Source organism: Psammomys obesus, unplaced genomic scaffold, assembly GCF_907164565.1.
Source record: "Psammomys obesus unplaced genomic scaffold, mPsaObe1.curated_primary_1811, whole genome shotgun sequence".
NCBI lineage: Eukaryota > Metazoa > Chordata > Mammalia > Rodentia > Muridae > Psammomys > Psammomys obesus.
Genome location: NW_026596131.1, coordinates 17065591 through 17075071, shown reverse-complemented (window position 1 = coordinate 17075071; position 9481 = coordinate 17065591). Strand labels below are relative to the sequence as shown.

The following is a 9481-nucleotide window of genomic DNA, read 5'->3' as shown; positions in this document are numbered from 1 at the left end:
GGAAATGCAAATCAAAACTACCCTGAGATTTCACCTTATACCCATCAGAATGGCCAAGATCAAAAAGTCAAGTGACAACACATGCTGGAGAGGTTGTGGAGAAAGGGAAACCCTCCTCCATTGCTGGTGGGAATGTAAACTGGTACAACCACTTTGGAAGTCAATCTGGCGCTTACTCAGACAATTAGGAATAACGCTTCCTCAAGACCCAGCTATACCACTGCTAGGTATATACCCAAAATTTGCTCAAGTACACAACAAGGACATTTGTTCAACCATGTTTGTAGCAGCTTTATTTGTAATAGCCAGAAGTTGGAAACAACCCAGATGTCCATCAACAGAGGAATGGATACAGAAATTGTGGTATTTTTACACAATGGAATACTACTCAGCAATCAAAAGGGAGGAAATCATGAAATTTGCAGGCAAATGGTGGGATCTAGAAAAGATCATTCTGAGTGAAGTATCCCAGAAGGAGAAAGACAAACTTGGTATATACTTGCTTATATAGACCTACAAGATATGATAAACATAATGAAATCTACACACCTAAAGAAGATAATCAAGTAAGTGGACATGGGTGAAGATGATCAATCCTCATTTAGAAAGAAAAATGGGATGTGCATTGAATGTATGACAGGAGTCTACTGCAAAAGGCATCTGAAAGACTCTACCTAGCAGTGTTTCAAAGCAGACACTAAGACTCATAACCAAACCATGGCAGAGTGCAGGGAATCATATGAAAGAAGGGGAGTTAGTATGATATGGAAAGGATAGGAGCTCTACAAGTACCAAATATATCCGGGCACAGGGCCTTTTCTGAGACTGACACTCAACCAAGGACCATCTATGGATACAACCTAGAACTTCTGCTCGGATGTGGCCTGTGGTAGCTCAGTAACCAAGTAGTTTTCCAAAGCAAGGGGAACAAGGACTATTTCTAACAGGATCTCAAGGGCAGGCTCTTTGTCCCCCCCCCCCAGGGGAGGAGCAGTCCTGTTAGGCCACAGAGGAGGACTTTGCAGCCAGCCCTGAAGATACCTGATAAAACAGGGTCAAATGAAAGGGGAGGAGGAGGTCCTCCCCTATCAGTGGACTTGGAAAGGGGCAGGGAGGAGACCAGGGTGGGAGTGTGGGGAGGGGGAGGGAATGAGGGAGCGGGATACAGCTGGGACACAGAGTTAACAAATTGTAACTAAAAAGAAAAATAATAAAAAAAATAAAAATAAAATAAAAAAAGATATGGGTTTTGTTCTCTAACCAAAATGTTATCTACAATTCAAATTCACTTTGAAAGGAAAAAATTTAGTTCTCTCTAATAAAGTTGCACTGGATACATTAACTACATTTTTTTATTAATACATTCTTTTTTCTCTTTCTTTTTTAATTTTATTATTTTATTTTTTAATTTTAATTTTTATTAATTACAATTTATTCACTTTGTATACCCCACCAGTAGCTCCCTCCTTCCTCCACTCCCAATCCCACCCTCCCTTTCCCTTCTCCATCCATACCCCTCCCCCAGTCCACAGATGGGGGAGGTCCTCCTCCCCTTCCTTCTGATCCTAGTCTATCAGGTCTCATCAGGAGTGGCTGCATTGTCTTCCTCTGTGTCATGCTCCCCCTTCAGGGGGAGGTGATCAAAGAGCAGGCCAATCAGTTCATGTCAGAGACAGTCCTTGTCTCCATAACTACGGAACCCACTTGGACACTGAACTGCCATGGGCTATCTCTGTGCAAGGGTTCCAGGCCATCTCCATGAGTGGTCCTTGGCTAGAGTATCAGTCTCAGAAAAGACCCCTGTGCCCAGAATTTTTGGTTCGGTTGCTCTTGTCCTTTCCAGGTCTTACTATTTCCCACTTCTTTCATAATATTCCCTGCACTCTGCCTAAAGGTTGGCCATAAGTCTCAGCATCTGCTTTGATACCCTGCAGGGTAGAGCCTTTCAGAAGCCCTCTGTGGTAGGCTCCTGTCCTGTTCCCTGTTTTCTCTCTCTTCTGATGTCCATCCTTTTTGCCTTTCTGAATGGGGATTGAGCATCTTAGCCAGACCTAAAGAAACTATTAACTACATCTTAAAGCAGCCCCCATGCATATAATTGGACAAAACAAAACAAACTCAATCATGTTTTTGTAGGGGTGTGTGTGTGTGTGTGTGTGTGTGTATGTTTATGTATGTATGTATGTGTTGTGTTTTTAGTTTTTGCTTGTTTTGTTAAGAGAAAAAGATAAATGGAACATAAAACTGGAGATCAGAAGTATTGGGAGATACTAGGTGAGGGAAATATGATAAAATATATTGCATAATAAAAATTTAGTTAAAAATTAAACCTATATGTTATACATTTTTTCAATAAAAATGAAAAAAATGATTTTTATTTTTAAAAACCTTTTAAATTTATTCATTTAGTTGTTCACTTTACATCCCAAACATATTCCCCACCTTTCTGTCCTCTGGTCCCACCCTCCCTCCCTCTTCCCAAATGATCTTTATAAATAGCAAACAAACCAAAAAACCATCCCACTGTTTTTGTTTTTTTCATTATTAACTCATAAGAATTTTGCAAACATGCACTTTCTGTCTTCATGCAATAGACCATGAAATATACTTTTCACATGCCAGTCACTCAGCTTCATCAATCACTGAGTTGACAGCTCATAGTACATTCTAAAAAATCTTTTGTATATACTGCTTTAAAATTTGTTCTTGCTCTATGGTCTACTTTCTCCTCTTCTAGCATACCAATTTATATGTATATTGGAACTTCCCTAGTTCTACACATTATAGAATGAGCAGTATTTTATAAACAATTCACCATTTTCATCATTAACTCTAAAAGCAAAATAACAAAGTTAATCCTAATTCCTCTTATCTATAGGGAATCTTGTTCTGCTGATGACAAATGGAATCTGAGGCATATAGTAACCCTTCCATTTTCTTCAAAGTACCTTAGATTCTCAAATCTTCTGAACATGTATGGGCTCCCTAATTAACCATTTAAAAATATTTGAGAGAAGATAATTATAAAATCTGCATGTGAGAATATTAACATCACTTGACAAGAAATATCCCTTGTGGGAGTTCACCTTATTATACACTTTAGTCTCCAAACAAACTCAGCACATTAATATCTATATAATAATAGGCTAGTAAACATGGTCTAATTAAAGTTTCAAAAGTAACTTACAGGATGTAAGTAAGTAAATAAAATATTTTAAGAAAAATACCTGAAATTTTATAGACATGTAATATACAGGAAAGATTTACTCTTAGGTTACATGTAAGAACAAGTCGCAGAAAGTCAAAACAGAAAATACTCTTATTCTTTATTAAGTAATCTATCATTAAAATGATGTCCCGTCCCATGGGGCAAGTTGAGCAGGGTTACCTGAAGGGAGGAGTGGGAACGGTAGGGGCAGAGACTCGAGGAATGAAGTCAAGACAGGATTCTGAACAAAGCTCAGGACTCGTTTATGCAACCTTGGATATCATTTTTAAAACAAAAGGCTGCAAGCAACTTCCTTAAAATAAAAACTACATCAGTCAGTAAAAATTTGCCCAAAAGTTCACTTGCAGATGACTTCCCTATTTAAGAACATACAGTGGTAAGAGCATCTGGTTCCATCAGGTCTCTATGAGACTAACCTCCAGACTATATGCTAAAAATAAGGTAAAGAAGTAAAATTCCATAAGCTGACTCCTTCAAAATGAGTTCAAACTGATGGAAGATTAAATTTGTTGCAGATGATGCCAGAGAGCTTTTCACAGATACTGACATCACTAACTGAGAAACCTATAGCATGGCAAGATATTTTCTTTCTGATGAAGAATTGCACTTTGGGAAATTTCCAAATGAATATTTTCCAATTTGCCTCATCAGTTTCAGTGGAGAACTTGTTCAGATTAAATCCCAGCTCATTTTACAAGTAATCATATTTCCCCTCTTTAATCACAATACATGATATAACATCTCAACTCCACTGCTGTTTTTCCCATAAATGGAATAATTAATATATTCCTAAACAGTACTGTGTTCCTGTTCTGTTCTAACTGGAGGACTATAGTCCCTACCTCATTTTAGTCTTTAATAAATCAGACTTTGACTCCATATCATTGGAGGTTGTCATGTTCTTTAATAATGAATGACGTTTTTACTCAGACCTGGTATAAGTCCTCTCCAGCGTTTATTGCCGCTTGACTTTTTTTTTATCTTAGCTGTTCTGATGGGTATAAGGCACAATGGAATACTACTCAGCAATTAAAAACAAGGAAATCATGAAATTTGCAGGCAAATGGTAGGATATAGAAAAGATAATCCTGAATGAGGTATCCCGGAAGCAGAAAGATACACATGGAATATACTCACTTATAAGTGGATACTAGACCTATAATATAGGATAAACATATGAAAATCTGGACACCTAAGGAAGCTAAGCAAAAAGGAGAACCCTGGGTAAGATGATCAGTCCTCACTCAGAAAGAAAACCGGATGGACATGGTCAGAAGGAGAAAACAGGAAACAGGATATGATCCTACTAGAGGGTCTCTGAAAGACTCTACCCAGCAATGTATCAAAGCAGATGCTGAGACTCTTGAACAAACTTTGGGCAGAGTGCAGGGAATTCTGTGAAAGAAGAGGGAGATAGTGGGATCTGGAGAGTACAGGAGTTCCACAAGGAAAGCAACAGAACCAAAATATCTGGACACAGGGGACTTTTCTGAGACTGATACTCCAACCCAGGACCATTCATGGATATAACCTAGAACCCCTGCTCAGATGTAGTCCATGGCAGCTCAGTATCCAAGTGGGTGTCCTAAGTAAAGGGAACAGGAGCTGTCTCTAAGTAAAGGGAACTCAGTGGCGGGCTCTTTGACCACCCCCACCGGAGTGGGAAGCAGCCTTGCCAGGACACAGAGGAGGACATTGCAGCTAGTCCTGATGATACCTGATGGGCTTGGGTCAGATGGAACAGGAGGAGGACCTTCCCTATCAGTGGACTTGGAGAGGGGCAGGGAGGAGATAAGGGAGGGTGGGTAGGATTAGGAGGGAATGGAGGGAGGGGGCTACAGCTTGAATACAAAGTGAATAAGCTCTAATTAATATAAAAAATAAAACTTTAATTAAAAAATAATTGGGAAATAAAACAGTTAACGTCGGAGGTAGTGCTGAATTTAAATTATTTATTACAACAACAAGGCTACTCAAGTTGAACTGGAAAATAATTGAGAAGAAATGTTTTAAATTTAATGTAAAATTTTACTTGCTGATTCAATTAAGTTTAAATTGAAAACTTATGAGGTTGACTTTTCTGACGAACTAGTTCTATTTGGTAGTACCAAAGAATTCCAAAATTAACAAATACCTCTAACAACTAATCATTTTAATTATTTATTTCAAAGTTCATTTTCATTAGTTTAGCCCCTTAAAATAAACAGTATTTCTGGATGTGGTGGTGCATGCCTTAAAATCCAGCACTCACAGGCAGAAGCATCTGTGTAAGTTCAAGATCACCCTAGACTATATCAGGTATCTCTAAAACAAATCTAAGGGCACATCCATATGGGCTTTAAAAATCCTGAGTGATACTGATCTCAGCTCCATTGACAAGTATCCAAAGTTACTAAGTATTTCTCTCACTTTGTTTATTAAATGTTTCTATAATTAGACTTTTAACTTTTTATGACAATCAACATTTTACTTGGTCTATTTCTAAGGAATAAGATTATTATTCTTGGATACAGAAATTGTGGTACATCTACACAATGGAATATTACTCAGCAATAAAAAACAAGGAAATCATGAAATTTGCAGGTAAATGGTGGGATCTAGAAAAGATCATCCTGAGTGAGCTATCCCAGAAACAGAATATATATACACATGGTATATACTCACTCATATAGACATATAATATAGGATAAACCTACTAAAATCTGTACACCTAAAGAAACTAATCAAGAGGGAGGACTCTTGCTAAAATGCTCAATTCCTATCCAGAAAGGCAAAGAGGATGGACATCAGAAGAAGGAGAAAAGAGGGAACAAGTCAGGAGCCTGACACAGAGGACCTCTGAAAGGCTCTGCTCTGCAGACTATCAATGCAGATGCTGAGACTTTTGGGCAACCTTTGGGCAGAGTGCAGGGAATCTTTTTAAAGAAGTGGGAAACAGTAAGATCTGCAGAGGACAGGAACTCCACAAGGAGAGCAACAGAACCAAAAAATCTGAGCACAGGGGTCTTTCCTGAGACTGATACTCCAACCAAGGACTATGCATGGAGATAACCTAAGACCCCTGCACAGATGTAGCCCATGACAGTTCAGTATCCAAGTGGGTTCCATTGTAATAGGAACAGGGACTGTCTCTGACATGAACTGATTGATATGCTCTTTAATTACCTCCCCCTGAGGGGGAAGCAGCATTACCAGGCCACAGAGGAAGACAATGCAGCCACTCCTGATGAGACCTAATTGACTAGGATGAGAAGGAAGAAAAAGAAGACCTCCCCTATCAGTGGACTTGGGGAGGGGCATGCATGCAGAGGGTGGAGGAAGGGAGGGATTGGGATGGGAGGAGGGAGAGAACCACAGAGGGGATACAAAGTGAATAAAGTGTAATTAATAAAGAAAAAAAATGACACAATACTTTAAAAAAGTTTCTTATTCTTGTTTATAGCTAGTTAAAGACGTTATGATTTTTTAAAGACTACCTTGGATCATATAGAGAGTTCTCTGTCAGCCTGTGATACATAGTGAAATTCTGACTCAGAAAAAAATCAAATATCTCCTGTCAAGTCTCAGGGAGTGATGCAGAAGAGAAGGTAGAAAGAGTGTAAGATCCGGAGGAGACTGATGTTTCCAAGAAAACAGTGTCTTCAAGATACAGCAAGACTAATGCACACACTTGAAGACACTGTGGAAGCAAGCAAAACGCTTGTGTGGCTCATGAGAGGTGGAGACAGCTCCAAGAGAGGAAGTGGACATGAGGCCCCATTCCTAACCAAGAAACTACTGGCAGTTGATAGCCCCTGGCAAAGGGAAAACCAGTTTTCTACAGTGGAGTCAGTCCTACTGGATATATCAACCACAGCAGGGCAGGCCTTATGCCCAGGAGCAGTTAGCCAACACAAAACAAACTTCAGCCTTTCCCGAGGGCTTGCTCCTCCATTTTCTTTTGTTTTCGTATTTTTTATCTGTTGTTTTTGTTTGTTTGCTTTGTTTTGTTTTGGTGTTTTGGTGGACGTTATTTTTTTTTTGAGAGAGAGAGAGAGAGAGGAAAAAAGACAGAACATGAGCATAAAGTTGGGTGGGTAGGGAAATGGAGAGGATCTGGAGGAGTTTAAGGAGGGGAAAACCTGATCAAAATATATTTATACTAATATTCAGAAAATGCTTGGTTTGTAGAAACAAATAAACTGCATATTACTCAAATAAGCCTAAAATAATTTTTGGTATTTGGTAGGATTGGGAGTTCTATTTTCAAAATGTGGAAAAAATGAGAAATGTGCAAAGATTTATCACAGAAAATAACACAGTTTTTTCCAAGTGTAAGAGCATCTGAAAATAATTGGAAATAAAGTAGCTATGAAATGGGTTAGGTAAGTGCTGTTATGCTCATATTTCTGACCAATGACCAAATGTCAAAACTGAGAAGGAAACAAAAGTTTCTCCATTTTCATTGCCTTGTAGGATTCTCTATACCACCTCCAAATCTTTCCAAAAGAGAACCCATCAATTACTATTTTCCATTAGGCTACAAAGATCTAGAAGTCATTTAGACACAAGAAATCACTCATTGGTGACAATTTCATTCTTTTTGGGTTGACAGAAGACCCGAAGTGGCAAATTGTAATCTTCCTTTTCCTATTCATAACATATGTGCTGAGCATCACTGGAAATCTTACCATTGTCCTTCTCACTCTGTTAGATTCCCACCTCAAAACGCCCATGTATTTCTTCCTTCAAAAGTTTTCCAGTTTAGAAATCTCGCTGACATCTACCTGCATCCCTAGGTTTTTGGTCAGCATAGTGACCATGGATAAAACTATTTCCGTGGAGGCTTGCTTCACCCAATTATTTGCTGCCCTTATATTTGGGATAGCACAGTTTCATGTCCTATGACCGCTATGTGGCCATTTGTAAACCTCTTCACTATACAACCATCGTGAACACCAGAGTCTGTATATGGCTGTTTGGCACCTGCTGTTTAATTGCTGTATCGGCAATCTGTCCTGGAGTTATTGTAAGTCTGAGTTTGGAATTCTGTGATACTGTGATTGAACACTTTATTTGTGACTACTCTCCCATCTTGAAGCTTTCCTGCAATGATACAAGACCCATCCAACTAGTCAATTTCATTTTTTGCCATCATTATTCTCTTGCTTACTTTGGAACTAATAATGTTCTCTTATGGGAAAATCATCAGTACAATTCTAAGGTTCCCTTCTGCTCAGCAGCAGAAGGCTTTCTCCACCTGTTCCTCTCATATGATTGTCATCTCCATCCCTTACCCAGCTGCATTTTTATGTATCAAACCTTCTGCCGAGGAGAGGATATCTTTAAATAAGGGGATTTCCATACTCACTCTTGCACTTGCCCCTGTACTAAACCCTTTTATATATATACCCTAAGAAATAAGCAAGTCAAAGATGCCCTGAAGGACAGCATTAAAAATGTAGCGCAGCTACTTCAAAATAGTAAGTTTGGCTTGACTGAAGCATGCTAGTAAGATTATTAAATATTATAAGCCATATCAGCTACTGTTTTAACATATCTATATTTTGTTTCTGCACTGTGATGGTTACTAAAGGTGTCCATACTTGACTTTAAGTCTTCATGAAGATTTTTATATTTTATATTTATATATATTATATATATATATTTATATATATATATTTTATATTTTTATATTTATCTGTGTTCATGTTTTCTCCTATGTGTTGCTGGAATCACTTTATTATTTTAATTTAATGCTATGAACTGTTTCATTACCAAATATCCCACTATGAGTTCCCAATGGAGTCGTCATATGTCTCTGATTGTATAGCAAATATTTGGTTAAGAATATTATGTGTGAACTGTTCAAATAATAATTCATCTTAGTCTATAAATCTCTATAGAAACCTGCTATATTTTACTAAAATATATTAAAATTTTAGAAACAAACTCTGCTTTCATCCTCCTTTCCTTTATTCTTTATCTTTATTTTTAAAATATTGAATGATAGTAATTTTCTATATATATTCTTTCTTTCTTTTTTTTTAATTGCACTTTATTCATTTTGTATCCCCCTATAAGCCCCTCCCTCCTCCCCTCCCGATCCCACCCTCCCTCCCCTTTCTGCATGCATGCCACTCCCCAAGTCCTCTGATAGGGGAGGTTCTCCTCTTCTTTCTGATCTTAGTCTATCAGTTCTCATCAAAAGTGGCTTCATTGTCCTCTACTGTGGCCTGGTAAGGCTGCTCCCCCCTCAGAGGGAAGTGATCA

The 9481-nt window shown here is 38.2% G+C and overlaps 1 pseudogene; it reads left to right on the top strand.

Annotated features, from left to right (window-relative positions):
- Positions 1 to 3800: 3800 nt before the first annotated feature.
- LOC129665684 (olfactory receptor 6C74-like) lies at positions 3801 to 8720 on the top strand (annotated as a pseudogene).
- The last annotated feature ends 761 nt before the right edge of the window (positions 8721 to 9481 follow it).